The 15,326-nt window shown below is 44.3% G+C and overlaps 1 pseudogene; it reads left to right on the top strand.

Moving 5' to 3' along the window:
- Positions 1–7,146: 7,146 nt before the first annotated feature.
- On the top strand, positions 7,147–7,316 carry LOC149448746 (U2 spliceosomal RNA; annotated as a pseudogene).
- Positions 7,317–15,326: the final 8,010 nt, after the last annotated feature.

The following is a 15,326-nucleotide window of genomic DNA, read 5'->3' as shown; positions in this document are numbered from 1 at the left end:
TTACTTTTTTTAAATTTTTTAAAAATAATTGAATTACTACTTTCACAAGTGGGGTGAAAAAGTAGTGTCATGTACTCTCTATGAAGACATAAGGGGGTATATACTAAAACTGAAGCTTGCAAAATCTGGTGCATAGAAACCTATCAGCTTCTAGGATTTATTGTCAAACCTTAATTAAGCAAGCTGAAGTTAGAAGCTGATTATCTACTGTACCATGCACAGCTGCATCAGATACTGAGTGCTCCAGTTTTAGTAAATCTCCCTAAAAGTGTCTATTAGTCTCCAAATATCTAGTCCAGGCAGGCCAGGAACAAAGATTCCAAATTTGTTTGTACTCTTGCCATTTGTGCCAGGGTTTTGACCTCTTTGAAATCAGGAGTGCTCAGTGCTGATATCATCTGGGTTCAATCTCAGCATGAGATGAATGGGAACAGATGCTTCTGATCTGTGCATGGTAGACCTAGAGATCAGGAGGCAACACACACACCTGCACACTCATAGAAGTAACCAGGAGGTGGGTTTATTTTGCTCATTTCACTGCCTACAGCTACACAGATACAGCGGTGGCAGTGAAAGAATAAATAATGCACAGAATTTGATCGGTAGTCACTTAGTGAAGTTACCAATCCAATCCTTCAACCCACCCATATAGTCTATAACTCCCCCATGGAGTGATCTTCAGAGATTGCTGCAGCTGTAAATGCAGTACTTAACACCCCCTTGGAGCGGAGTATTAGCCAGAAGTACATTAATTTACAGTGGGAGGTTGGGAAGGGGTTCAAAGCAAAGTATATATATTTTTTATGTATTTTTTCCAGGGACCCGCCCAGCATTTTTTGGAATATATAGAGGTCACTAAGGTCTTCTCTAAAGCCCGCCTCACCACCTGCCCCCTTGACCCTGTCCCCTCACAACTCTTATGATCACCCTCCTCCTCCATCCTTTGCTCCCTCACTCACATCTTTAATCCCTCCCTCTCTACTGGCGCATACCCCTCCCCTCTGAAGCACGCACACATCACTCCCATACTTAAAAAAACCCTCCCTGGATCCCACCGACCTGAACAACCTGAGACCCATCTCCCTGCTGCCATTTACATCCAAACTCCTTGAGCGCTTAGTCTATAATCGCCTGAGTTCCCACCTCACCGACAACAACCTCCTTGATCCCCTACAGTCTGGCTTCTGTCTCCTACAGTCCACCAAAACTGCCCTACTCAAACTCACCAACGACCTGCTAACCGCCAAAGCTAATGGCCACTAGTCAGTGCTCCTACTCCTCGACCTCTATGCGGCTTTGAACACTGTTGACCACCCCCTCCTCAAAAAACTACACTCTCTTGGCCTCAGAGACTCCGCTCCCTCCTGGCTCTCTTCCTATTTATCACAGCGCTCCTTCAGTGTTATATATAACGCTGCCACCTCCCCTTCACTCACCCTCTCTGTTGGGGTCCCTCAAGGTTCTGTCCTCGGGCCCCTTCTCTTCTCCATCTACACCTCCTCCCTTGGCCAACTGATACACTCTCATGGCTTCAACTACCATCTCTATGTCAACGACACGCAAATCTATCTCTCTACCCCTCGCCTCACCCCTTCAGTCTCCGCCCGTATCACAAGCCTACTGAACGACATATCGGATTGGATGTCACTCCATTTCCTCAAACTAAATCTTTCCAAAACCGAGCTCCTAGTTTTCCCCCCAGCCCGCACCCCCCCCCCGACTTCTCCCTCACGACCAACAATGCCACCATCAGTCCCACCCCGCAAGCCAAAGTACTAGGTGTCATCCTAGACTCCAATCTGTCTTTCCAGCCCCAGGTCCAATTGCTGACAAACTCATGTAGACTCCACCTCCGCAACATCTCCAAAATATGTCCGTTCCTAACCCCAGAAACTACTAAGCAACTCATTCACTCCCTTATTATATCACGACTTGACTACTGTAACTCCCGCCTTACTGGCTTACCTCACCGCAGGCTATCCCCACTTCAGTCTATCCTGAATACTGTGGCCAGACTCATCCACCTTACTAACCGCTCTGTATCCGCCACCCCCCTCTGCCAATCCCTCCAGTGGCTTCCGATTGCCCAACGGATAAAATTCAAAATGCTAAGATTGATGTACAAAGCTGTTCATAACACTGCCCCAAACCACATCACCGATCTGATATCCAAATACTACCCAAAACGTGCTCTCCGCTCCTCACAAGACCTCCTACTCTCTAGTTCCCTGGTCTCCTCCTCCCATGCCCGTCTCCAAGACTTCTCCAGGGCTTCCCCCATCCTCTGAAACGCCCTACCCCAATCCATCAGACTATCACCTACTATCCTTACCTTTAGGTGCACCCTGAAAACCCATCTCTTCAGGGAAGCCTACCCCACCCTCAGCTAATTGCCGATCTCCTCCACTCTTCCTACCACTCCATCCCCCACAGCTATTTCCTCCTGTACCACTATCCCCTCCTTCCTGGATTGTAAGCTCCAAGGAGCAGGGCCCTTGAATTGTATTGCATTGTATTGTTACTGTACTGTCTCGTGTACTGTCTCCCATTATAATGTACAGCGCTGAGCAAACTGTTGGCGCTATATAAATCCCGTATAATAATAATATATCATTGCAAAAACAGTATTAAGTCACTGATCGTCAGTTCATGCATGATTTCTGTCCACATTCTATAACAAAGAAACATATAGCTTATCAAGATGTTGAAAATCTTTCACACCGAAGTACTGAATATACTATAGTATGTACACTTCGGGCCACACGTTGCATCAGGCACATAATTAGGAGCTTTGAGCAGTAAAGCAAGATCCATGCTAGACTCTTGATGATTTTTGATGAGGGTCTGGTAGGATTTAAGGGGAATTCCATGAATAAAAAAATGGATGTAGAGAGTCCCCCTAAAAAATCGAGACCAGATCCTTTTCCAGACAAGGCAGGTTGGGATTGGAACAATGAGCGTACCCCCAACACTGCACATGAGGACAAGGACCATATCCCCACATCTCTAGCCTGTTGGATGTGAGGGTCCATTTAGGGGACTTATTGGAATCTTGAAGCCCCTTTAGAATATGACCCCCACCATATGAATGAGAGAGGGAGACACCATAGAATAAGTGTATGCTCTGTATGAAGCACCATCGAGATTAGTTTTTTAGAATACTGCACTTTAAGAAATAGAGAAGGCCAACATATGATTATTAGTTGAAACAGTGTGGTATTTGTGGTGTATATAGCAGACATAAATACTTTGGGTGGGCATGCTATTGTGCTACTAGGTTTAAGTGAGAGGCGTCTTGAGTCATAAGTGGAGTGCCCGCACTCATATTGGAAATGGACACTTATCTGTGGGATTACGCTGTACCTGTGCTATTGTACTTGATACATGTAATAAGTGCTTGTAGTTGTTAATAACAGTTTTTACGTTGTTGCATTGTATTGTTACACTAGGATATGTTTTTACTTCGATTTGAGCTAATCCGAAGAAATGTTGCTATTAAACAGAAGTTCACACATCAGTTTAATACCCTGAGGATTGCATCTGCTACTTGATTGTTTATGGAGTAATTTTTGAGAGCACCATGCTGACCTACCAATAATTTAGAGGTCAGTGAAATTGATGAGTTCTTTTCTAGGGTGTACAGTTGGAACTGCAAAAGTCATCTGTGTTTACAACTGATAAGAATTGAATGTATACATTTTTTGTGCCCATTGTTCAAAAGATTAAATCAGTAGTAAACTCCGCTTGATCACTAATCTCTATAGGTAAGCTTACTGTATAATAAAGCTTACCTGCAGATACAAGGAATATTTTATAAACGTGCATCTTTTAGGATACATTACATTTGTAGCAGCTGGTGACATCACCAGGGCATGCACACTGCGATCTGAATGGACTCTTCGCTCCTCACAAGACTTCCTATTTTCTAGCTCCCTGGTCTCCACATCCCATGCCCGACTGCAGGACTTCTCCAGGACTTCCCCCATCCTCTGGAATTCACTACCCCAATCCATCAGATTGTCACCTACCCTCCTTACCTTTAGGCGCACCCTGAAAACCCATCTGTTCAGGGAAGCCTACCCCGCCCTCACCTAACAGCTGATCTCCTCCACTCCTCCTACCACTCCATCCCCCACAGCCACTTCCTCCTGTACCACTATCTCCTCCCTCCTAGACTGTAAGCTCGAAAGAGCAGGGCCCTTGACCCCCTCGTGTTTTGTTTTGTTACTGTATTGTCTCATGTTCTGTCCCCCACTATAATGTACAGCGCTGAGCAAACCTTTTAGCGCTATATAAATACTGTATAATAATAATAATAATAGGTGCCGTCCATTCAGAGTGCTGTGCCACAATTGGTGCTCCTGTGCACATGCGCAGGAGTGATGTCATTGCGGCTCAGCCATTCAAACAACCAGAGCCTGTGAAGCCAGAAAGAAGACCGGATGAAGATAGAAACCCCAGCAGCATCGACAGCATGCTGCTGGAGGGTTTCCTTTTAAGTTAAGCACATTATGCACATTAACTTGCATGGGAAAGTTTTTTCCCCTCTAATTCTATCCCTCCACTGATTGGTCTTTTCCCAGTGAGATCTTCCCCCAGCACTCACATGGTATGCAGAATCCACAATCCACCACACAAATTTCAAATTGAATAGTGCCTAGAAGACATATTGGTCTTTCTCCAGTGAAATCCCACTTCCAGCACAGACACCATTGGTCTTTTCTTAGTGAGATCGCACTTCCAATACACACACACATATCCAGAAGGTTAACCAGATTACTCTTCGTTTTTTTGGAGGAAGCTAAAATGGAGAGGGTGGCCGGGTAATGGTGATGAAGGACATAAAGCTGGGGGGATATAATTTCCCTAACATCACTAATTTCATCTGAACCCATTTCTGGTTAAGCCATTTTAAGACCTTTACGGCTAACAAAAAAGATGCCTGCTTTATGAGGTATCTTGAAGGGTTGTTGCTGATCAAATGGGGGTGGTGACCTTAAAGAGCCTATCGCCCTAGTGCCCCCCTTCTACTAATTTTGAGATTGCAGCAGTTTTATGTGCAAAACAAGCTGAAAGATCTGGGAGTCGGGGCAACCAGTAAAGGGAGCCTGATGAAGTGGATGAGGAGGGATCATCCACATCTCAGGACTGAGTTCTAGAATTGCTGAGAGGTGCTGGGGGAGCTTTCATATAAAGGGGGCATCCAATAGACAGAAGGAGATCTCATGGCTAGCCTTTCATGACTGCCTTCTACCTGGTCCTTTTTGAAAGAGAGGGATCTCGCCAGGAGTGATGTGTGCCCAAGGGGAAGGTGTGGGGAGGTGGAAACGGTGTTTCATGTCTTTTGGGACTGTGAATTTGTGAGGGGTGTACGTGAAAAGAGTGGGAGGCTTTGTGAAGGTGGTGGTGGGCACTGAGGATATAAGCTATGCAATGTGGTTCTTTGGATTGGTGGAGGGTTAGAGAAAACAGCAACGGAAAGCTTGGATTCTTTCTGCAATCCTCAAAGAAGTTATTTGGGACGCAAGATGTTAGTATTGGAGGAATAACGGTCTGGTTTCTGAACAAGACTGTGTAAATTTAGTTTTTGCCAAGCTGTACGTAGTTCTGTTGTATGATAGGAGGACGATGGGGGTGGAGGAGGCAAATGCTGTGTGGAAGTATGATAGGTGGGGAAGGGGGTTGGTGTGGGATAGTGTGTTCCTTTTTTGAATATGTGAATTTGTTCTTTTTTATGCTTTTATAAGAAAAATGATGCTAAGATCACTGCTCAAGAGCTTGAATCCCTGTGATTTGTGAGTACGTGTTTCTTGACTGATTGGTGAAAAAAAAAAAATCTGTTCTTATCAGTGTCGATTAGGGGTGCTCCACCATCATTCTTGCCTTCTGGCATGCATGGCTGGCTGTATAGTACCTCTGCTAGTATGATGGGGTCTCTGAAGGTTAGTACCAGCTGGAAGAGAAACCGAGGTGCCCACAGGCTGTTGGGGCCTGGGAGTAATTCCCCTGGAAAAACTGGAGGGGCCCAGTTCCTCCTGAATTTAATGGGTCTACCTTGTCTGGCCAGGGAGGCAGACAGTCCATGGAGCAGTGCCTCCTGGGAGTGGTCGCCTCAGGGGTGCTCTTAGTAACACATGGGGATGGGATCTCATGTGTGAAAAGTGCACATGGTCACTGATCTAAATACTTTTTCTGCACTGCGCCTTTATGGGCTAGGCCTTTTGGCTAAGTCCAGGGAATTTTTTTTGCTATGGGCCTCAGGGCCTAGCCAGTGCACAATTGCAAGGCAGCTTATTTATTTTTTTCTCACTTGGATGGAGGGTGTGGGTCCTTGGGCCTGCCCTGAAGTCTAGGGGGAGGATGTGTGTCCATTAGGCTCCTTCCTCCCCTTTTTATTAACAGGCCACAGGGCCTAGCCAGTGCACCTGCACCAACAATATTTATTTAATTTATTTGTCTCCACTGTGTTGTCACTTTGCACTTTTGTGTTTCTTTCCTCACTTGGGTGGAGGGTGTGGGTCCTCGGGTCTACCTTGAAGTCTAGGGGGAGGTATGTGAACAGGAGGGTCTTTTCTTTGGGACAGCCCCTAACCTAGTATTCAGTGATCGGCTTCGAATTTTGGCTATGTGGACTATTATTCAAGCCTTGGAGCCTTGTGCCCTGGGGGGTCAGGGTAAGTTCCTACTCCTTAAGGGGGTGGACAAGAGACACACCCTGAAGAGCTGATTCACACATGTGCGGTGCGGATGGAAGCTCAGGTTTGACAGCTAATTGACAGTTCATGTCAGGTTTACATCAGGTTCAGGACAGGATTAGCTCTCAGTATTATCCTGTTCACACATATGCGGTTTAGAAACAGTTCCTGTAGAAGTCAAAAGCCTGTAATCTGTTCCTGAACCGGACCTCACTGCTCAGAAATTGTACAAGACTCTCTTTTAAACCGCACTGAATCCAGTGCACCAGACATGTGAACAGGCACCATAGGATGCGGATTGGATGCGGTTCAAACCTAATCCAATCCACATATATTTGAACCGGCACTTAGTGCACTTTTTTTTGTGTGTGTGTTTTTCACTTGCACTTTTTTTTGTATAATTAGGCATTTTGTTTTTGCGCACTACCGTGCAAAAAAGAAATGACTTTATATCACTTCTTAGCCTTTTGGCTAAAATCAAGTGTAGCATCTGTTCTTATCAGTGTTCAGCAGGGGAGCTCCACAGTTCATCCAGTCCTTACAGATTTGTATAGTACTCCTGCTGATATGATGGGGGTCCCGAGGGATCTTCCGTGAGAAACAGAAACCGGGGCACTCACTGAGTAACGTGGGACATGGGAGTAATTCCCTAGTGGAAGAACCCGAGGGACCCAGTGCCTTCTGATTTGACTGTGCTACCTTGTCTGTCCAGGATTGCAGGGAGCACGTGGTGTCAAGCGTCCCCGTGGAGTAGTGCCCTGGGGGTGCTGTTGGCATCACTATGGGTTTGGGACCCCAGTGTGAGGACAAGCACTAGGCCATGATACCACCTGCTTTTTTCTGCACCACACCTTATGGGCTAGGCCTTTTTGCAATTTTTTTTACCAGGCTGCAAGGCCTAGCCAATGTACCTGCACTGGCACTTTTTTGTTTTCCATATTTATTTTTCCTCTCCATATGTGTGTCACTCTGCACTTATTTATGTGTTCCCTTTTACTCAATATGGAGGGTCTGGTTCCTCCTCAGTCCTAACCTGAAGTCTGAGGATAGTATAAGTGCCCATTAGGTTCCTTCCTCCCCTGTCTTTGGGGGTCTCTGTTTGTTAGAGCTCCTTATCTAGTACTCAGTGGCTGGGTTTAGCTGATCATGAGGCCTTTTGGCTAGGTGGACCTGAGTTTGCCTTACCCTCGTCAGGAGCCTTACACCCTAGAGGGATCAAGGAGGTGACCTACTCTTCTTCGTAAGGTGGACCAGAGACACAACCTAAGTGCACTTTTTTTGTGAGTGTTTGCATGCACATTTTTGGTTCACTTACTGTTGTTTAGTTTTGCGCATCCACGCAGGTTCAGAAGAAAACAAACAGCTTTATGCTGTTTGGAATAAATTTGCTGTAATATTAGGTTGTATCTGTTCTGTAAACCAGTACTGGGTGTATAGTTGGCTAAAGGATCATAAGAAAATGATTTCCATGGCACTTATCCCCCCTCCCACTCAATTTTCCCCTTTTTTTAGAATTTGTGCTGAAAAGTGACATGTAAATACCTTGGGAATATACTGTATGTATAGTACAGTTTTCTAACTTTGCAACTTTTGACATGCGTTGGTAAAACTGTATATACAGTACAGTATCTCACAAAAGTGAGTACACCCCTCACATTTTTGTAAATATTTTATTCTATCTTTTCATGTGACAACACTGAAGAAATAACACTTTGCTACAATGTAAAGTAGTGAGTGTACAGCTTGTATAACAGTGTAAATTTGCTGCCCCCTCAAAATAACTTGAACACACAGCCATTAATGTCTAAACTGCTGGCAACAAAAGTGAGTACACCCCTAAGTCAAAATATTCAAATTGGGCCCAAAGTGTCAATATTTTCTGTGGCCAACATTTTTTTCCAGCACTGCCTTAACCTTCTCGGGCATGGAGTTCACCAGAGCTTCACAGGTTGCCACTGGAGTCCTATTCCACTCCTCCATGATGACATCACGGAGCTGGTGGATGTTAGAGACCTTGCACTCCTCCACCTTCCGTTTGAGGTTGCCCCACAGATGCTCAATAGGGTTTAGGTCTGGAGACATGCTTAGCCAGTCCATCACCTTTACCTTCAGCTTCTTTAGCAAGGCTGTGGTCATATTCTAGGTGTGTTTGGGGTCGTTATGTTAGAATACTGCCCTGTGGCCCAGTCTCTGAAGGGAGGGGATCATGCTCTGCTTCAGTATGTCACAGTACATGTTGGCATTCATGGTTCCCTCAATGAACTGTAGCTCCCCAGTGCCGGCAGCATTCATGCAGCCCCAGACCATGACACTCCCACCACCATGCTTGACTGTAGGCAAGACACACTTGTCTTTGTACTCCTGGTCGCCGCCACACATGCTTGACACCATATGAATCAAATAAGTTTATCTTGGTCTCATCAGACCACAATACATGGATCCAGTAATACTGTTTGCGCGCTTTCTTGTGCATCAGCTTTAGATCCTTCTGGGATGACAGCCAAGCAAGCTAATTTGATGCAGTGTGCGGCGTATGGTCTGAGCACTGACAGGCTGACTCCCCACCCCTTCAACCTCTGCAGCAATGCTGGCAGCACTCATACGTCTATTTCCTAAAGACAACCTCTGGATATGACGCTGAGCACCTGCACTCAACTTCTTTGGTCGACCATGGCGAGGTCTGTTCTGAGTGGAATCTGTCCTGTTAAACCGCTGTATGGTCTTGCCCACCGTGCTGCAGCTCAGTTTCAGGGTCTTGGCAATCTTCTTATAGCCTAGGCCATCTTTATGTAGAGCAAAAATTCTTTTTTTTCAGATCCTCAGAGAGTTCTTTGCCATGAGGTGCCATGTTGAACTTCCAGTGATCAGTATGAGAGAGTGAGAGCGATAACACCAAATTTAACACACCTGCTCCACATTCACACCTGAGACATTGTAATAATAACAAGTCACATGACACCAGGGAGGGAAAATGGCTAATTGGGCCCACTTTGGACATTTTCACCTTGGGGTGTACTCACTTTTGTTGCCAGTGGTTTAGACATTAATGGCTGTGTGTTGAGTTATTTTGAGGGGACAGCACATTTTATATTGTTATACAAGCTGTACACTCACTACTTTACATTGTAGCAAAGTGTCATTTCTTCAATGTTGTCACATTAAAAGATAAAATATTTACAAAAATGTGAGGGGTGTACTCACTTCTGTGAGATACTGTATCATTGCAGCTACTTAGTGAATCCAGGAATCTTGCACCTTGTTTTTTTTTTGTTCAGGACAAATCGATCTTCCTTTTGATAGAAAAAGTAATAGATATCACCTGTTTTCTAGATATCACTGGCACTAATACTAAATTAAAAAATGCTTTTTATCAATACTACCTAAAATACACTGACCCTGACCTTGGCTTTGACTCTGAGCATGACTTTTGACCCTGGCATTGATTAAGCATCACCTTTGACCCTAATCTTGACCCTAAGCCTGACACTGACCCAGATTTTGCTACATTATCTTTATGTATTGATTTATTTATTTTACACACATTTTTTGTCTACAATTTTCTCCTCTAGCAAGGGAACAATGATACAACTTATCTTTTCTCCAGACAAAAAACATAGTGGTGGTCTGTGCAGCGACTGATCACAGTGATAGACAATCACAGGCTATCACAGTTATTGGGAACCGCTGAGTGACAGCTCAGTCTCTATGCTGGTGTCAAGCTGTGCAGCACATTCTCAGCGCAAACACAGGAAAAGGTATATGCAGTGCCAAGGATAAAGATCCACTTGAGGCTGTATATATGCATATGAATCAGTGGGAAAAGGTTATAACAAGATAATACATACATTTTTGGCAATATTGTCTTGCAAAAATTATCTTAATTTATGTGGAATCTATAGATGCAAAGATGGCCACCTCATCCTCCCGCTCCTTACCGCCTGAACATCTCCCGCGACATAGCGGGCTCCCTACCTCTATGGCCGTGCTCCCCACACTTGCCAGAGCTCCTCTCACACCCAAGCTCCTTACAAGGATGCATAAAAGCCACAAACAGAAGGCTAAGCCGTGGCCGCAATCGAAGCTCTCACAGTGCGGCCAGCCAAGATGGCTCCAGCACCTGATGAAACCACGAGGCTCTCTGGTGACCCCGCATCACAGGACAATAGCCTCCAACAATTTCCTTCGGAGCTGGTAAGTCCCCCTGAGCCCTCCTCTGACGCTATGTTGCAGAAATTCTGCTCCATAGTCGGGGAACTGATCACAGCAGCCTCCTGCAAACTTTCTTCAGATCTCATTAAAGGCCTCAGGGAATTAGGGTATCACACTAATCAACTGGAAAGCCACATAGATCTGGTAACCACAGTTCTTGAAGGCCATGAACAGGAAGTGGACAATCACAAGGCCACTTTAAACCAGCTTTGTGATAAATTGGAAGATGCTGAAAATCGGGCCCGGAGGGATAATCAGCGGCTACGTGGCCTCCCAGAGACTATCACTGATCTTCAAGGCATGACCACCGCTTTTTTTCAAGAATTGGCACCGGAGATCCCACTGGAGTGCCTAGATTTGGACCCCATACATCGTGCCCTGGCAACTAAGCATGCTGATGGTCCCCCACGGGATGTCATCATGAAATTCCACTATTACCGCACAATAGAAAGCCTGCTATAAGCGGCCCGTGGCCATCAAGACCTCTCCTTTCAGGGTACCTTGCTCCAACTATTCGCCGATCTCTCACCAATCACTATTGTGAAACGGCGAACTCTAAAACCATACCTGCACATTTTGCAATCTCGGGTCATCAAATACAAATGGGGATTCCTATTTAGGCCTTCCTTCTTCCATCAGCAATGCCAATTCCATGCCGTCAACCCGGAGGAGCTTCGCCACCATTCTCAAGATCTCCAAATTGACCTCCCACCGTCTCAAGAAATACTGTCTTCGCCAGTTAAGCCTTCCCGATCTTCACAACCCCGGCAGTCTCAAGCTACCCTCAATTGCAAACTATCACAATCCTCTCTTCTGAGTTCACAAGCTCTACACACCTTGCAAAATCAATGCTTTGATGAAGTCACCCCTGGCTGAGTATAACTTTTTTGTTTTTCTTCCCATTCTTTGTTAGTGGTCTGTATATAGACCCCCTTGCAAGGCAATTGTGCTTGTAGCCCAAAAACTCCTTTACTCCCCCTTTTTTTTTTTTTCCTCACCATCTGCGGCCTGATCTCCCCTATGCACTCTGCTATGTTTTGAGACTATTGGACACCACAGATAGACTTGTCTGCCCCAGAATTCTCTGCCCATCTGCTTTTACCCCTTGGCTAGCATGGAGGGCCCTGGAAAATGACCACCCACCTATGGGTGTACTCACTGCAGTCTGGTCTGAGTACCCTGTACTTCCTCACTGTTCATCCCTGGGAGGTTATTGTTACTAACGTCTGTTTGATTTCTTTCCTCCCTCCTTTTTTTTTTCTCATTGAACGTGTTATTGTTACCATACTGTACTCTTCCTGTCCTCATTTGCATTTGAGTGTGTTGGATTCTAGGCCTCATCTGTTTGGAATTTTACATCACTGTGCCATAGCACAAGATCATTGTTACCGCATCAGTTCTTCAGTATGTTATCTATGACGCATTTCTAGGCCCTTTTTGTGGTCTAGTCCTTCCGAGCAGATAAGCCCACAATTGACATTACTACTTGTATATGGTTTATTTCTAGTTATTATGAGCCCATGTTTGCATATTTTTATGTTTATTATGTTTCACTACTCAAAATGTTGCGCTGTTCAGATGGATACCTTCGCCTCCACACTTGGCTCTTGGTTAAAACAATTGTCTTTTGTGGGCTTCCCTGCTCACTTCCGTTGCACTTGTGCTTACCACGTGTGATATGAGCCGTAAAAGACTTCACTTTACTTTCTTTACTTTTCTTTTTCTTTCCCTTGCCTTCTCTCTTCTCTCCTAACTGGTCTCGGAGGGTTATGTTGAAGCTATTGATTCTCCATCGTGGTGATGGCACTTAAGTGGTTATCTCTTAAGAGTCCAGGGTTTGAATTCTCTGCAGAAATGAGTGAAAGTCTTCCGCTATCTCTGGAAACACTGTGTCAGGAATCTGGGTATGACCAGAAATGTGTGGACTGACACAGGGAAACGCAGGCTTCAGGTATAGTATAAACAATACAATTTATTAAAGACTAACAATACATAAACGCAGTGCAAAACATAACACAGGGCAACAAACCAAACCTCCAACAAACAACCATACATACAACACTAAACGTAGTCGGGCAGGCCGGGTCAGTAGCAAACAGGCAAACAAGGTACCAGGAGCAGGCGGGAGAGTGGTCAGGACTAGCCGAGGTCAGTACAGGCAGAGTTCGTGCAGAATCAGGATAGAAGCAAGCAGGATCAAGATACCGGGGCCAAGCAAAACTGTACAACAAGGCACTGACTGCAGGTCTGGCCATTCCTTAATTACACCTCCTGCAATCAGCCTCAGGTGATGGCTAATTGCAGGAGTGAGCTTCTGGTTGCTGAGAGCACCCGCTGGTTAGCCCTGGTACTGCAGCCCACAAGGCAGGTGAGTCCCACCACCATTGGCGAGTCCATTCCTGACACACTGAGTTCATGTAGCTTGCCTACAGGAAACCCATTTTTCGGCTACCTCACGCCTAAATATTTTGATGCCTGTTACCCCCTTGTATATCAAGCTAACAGCCCCACTAAACAGCGGGGGGTGTTGATTGCATTCCACAAATCCACCCCTTTTGTCTGTAAAAAAACAATTAGATGACCTCGATGGTAGGTATCTACTACTTCAAGGTACCCTTCAGGATACTGAGGGATACTGTGGGAAGCTTACAAGGTGGTACTACGCGGACATATCCTAATAGCATCAAAATGTAAGAAGGAACGCTTGCACAAACAATGTCAACTGGAAACCAACTTGGAAGCTGCTCTGGAACAATTTAAATAGTCCCCTACTAGGTTTTATCACAAACTTGTTGGCCGGGCCCGCACTGAGATCGATCTTTGTGTAACAGACTCGGCGGAACGGACCCTTCGATGGACCCATCATAAATGGTATGTGAAGGTTAATAATAAATAATAAACCTTTCCAGTGTCAGTGAAAAAATGTTATATATATAGTCCAAAATTCCAAACAATTATTCCTCCAAATTCCACTTCATCATCCCCGTGTATTTCCAAAAAAGTGTATACCTCCAAAAGAAAACTGAATAGTGTATTATCTTCAATTTATAGTGATTTATAAAACGTGCAAATCAAAAAAACTCAAAGTAGTGAATCAACACGTGAAATTGTGAAACACTCTGTGTACACTCCTACTGTATATACACATTTGTGAACACTCTGTGTACACTCCTATATACACATTTGTGAACACTCTGTGTACACTCCTATATACACATTTGTGAACACGTCTAGGTGACTGAATTGCATACAATTACTCTAAATAGGTATAAAAAAGCCTTCAAAGTAATCCCATGGACTCTCACTCCAATATAGATATGGCTCCCAGGATTGAATTCCAAGCTCCAATTTAAACTTCAGGTTATCCCTTCATTCCACTCATCCCTTTATATCTCCCATTGCCATTCATAGATAAAAGAAAAAGCCACATAGTGTAATATATTCACTTAAAAGATCCAGAAAATTTATTAAATGTGCTTACACTCTTAATTTAATTGAAACGTATATATTCCCATTTCCCAGCCATGAGCAGCTTCCTGGAATGCTGAAGTGCAGAATAACCTCAATAAAGATGGCCACTCTGCCACTTCCGATTCTCGTGCAACGTCCAAATCACTATAGGGGCCCCTTATGAGGAAGTCCGGAAGTGACGAAAAGCGTCAAGGGACGTGACGTTGGACGTTGCACGTGAACTGTAAGTGCTGGGCGGCCATCTTTATTGAGGTTATTCTGCACTTCAGCATTCCAGGAAGCTGTTCGTGGCTGGGAAATGGGAATATATGCGTTTTTAAGAAATTAAGAGTGTAAGCACATTTAATAAATTTTCTGGATCTATATTATATTACACTATGTGACCTTTTCTTTTATCTATGAATGGCAATGGGAGATATAAAGGGATGAGTGGAATGAAGGGATAACCTGAAGTTTAAATTGGAGCCTGGAATTCAATCCTGGGAGCCATCTCTATATTGGAGTGAGAGTCCATGGAATTACTTTGAAGGCTTTTTTTTATACCTATTTCGGGTAAATGTATGCACTTCAGTCACCTTGAAGTGTTCACAGAGTGTTCACAAATGTGTATATAGGAGTGTACACAGAGTGTTTTACGATTTCACGTGTTGATTCACTACTTTGAGTTTTTTTGATTTGCACGGTTTTATAAATCACTATAAATTGAGGATTATACACTATTCAGTTTTCTTTTCCTTTGGAGGTATATGCTTTGTTGGAAATACACGGGAATGATGAAGCAGAATTTGGAGGAATAATTGTTTGGAATTTTGGACTTATATATATATATATATAAAAAATAATTTTTTCCACTGACACTGGAAAGGTTTATTATTTATGATTTTGGACTTTCAAAGATGAAAGTGGGACTTTTGAAGTGTCAATATATACAGTATATAGGGTGTTATATCA

The sequence above is a fragment of the Staurois parvus genome, unplaced genomic scaffold, assembly GCF_062004578.1.
Source record: "Staurois parvus isolate SC_StPar_1 unplaced genomic scaffold, SC_StPar_1.0 ptg000659l, whole genome shotgun sequence".
NCBI classification, from domain to species: Eukaryota; Metazoa; Chordata; class Amphibia; order Anura; family Ranidae; genus Staurois; species Staurois parvus.
Note: the sequence above shows the minus strand (reverse complement) of the source record. Positions and strands in the feature narration are given on the sequence as shown.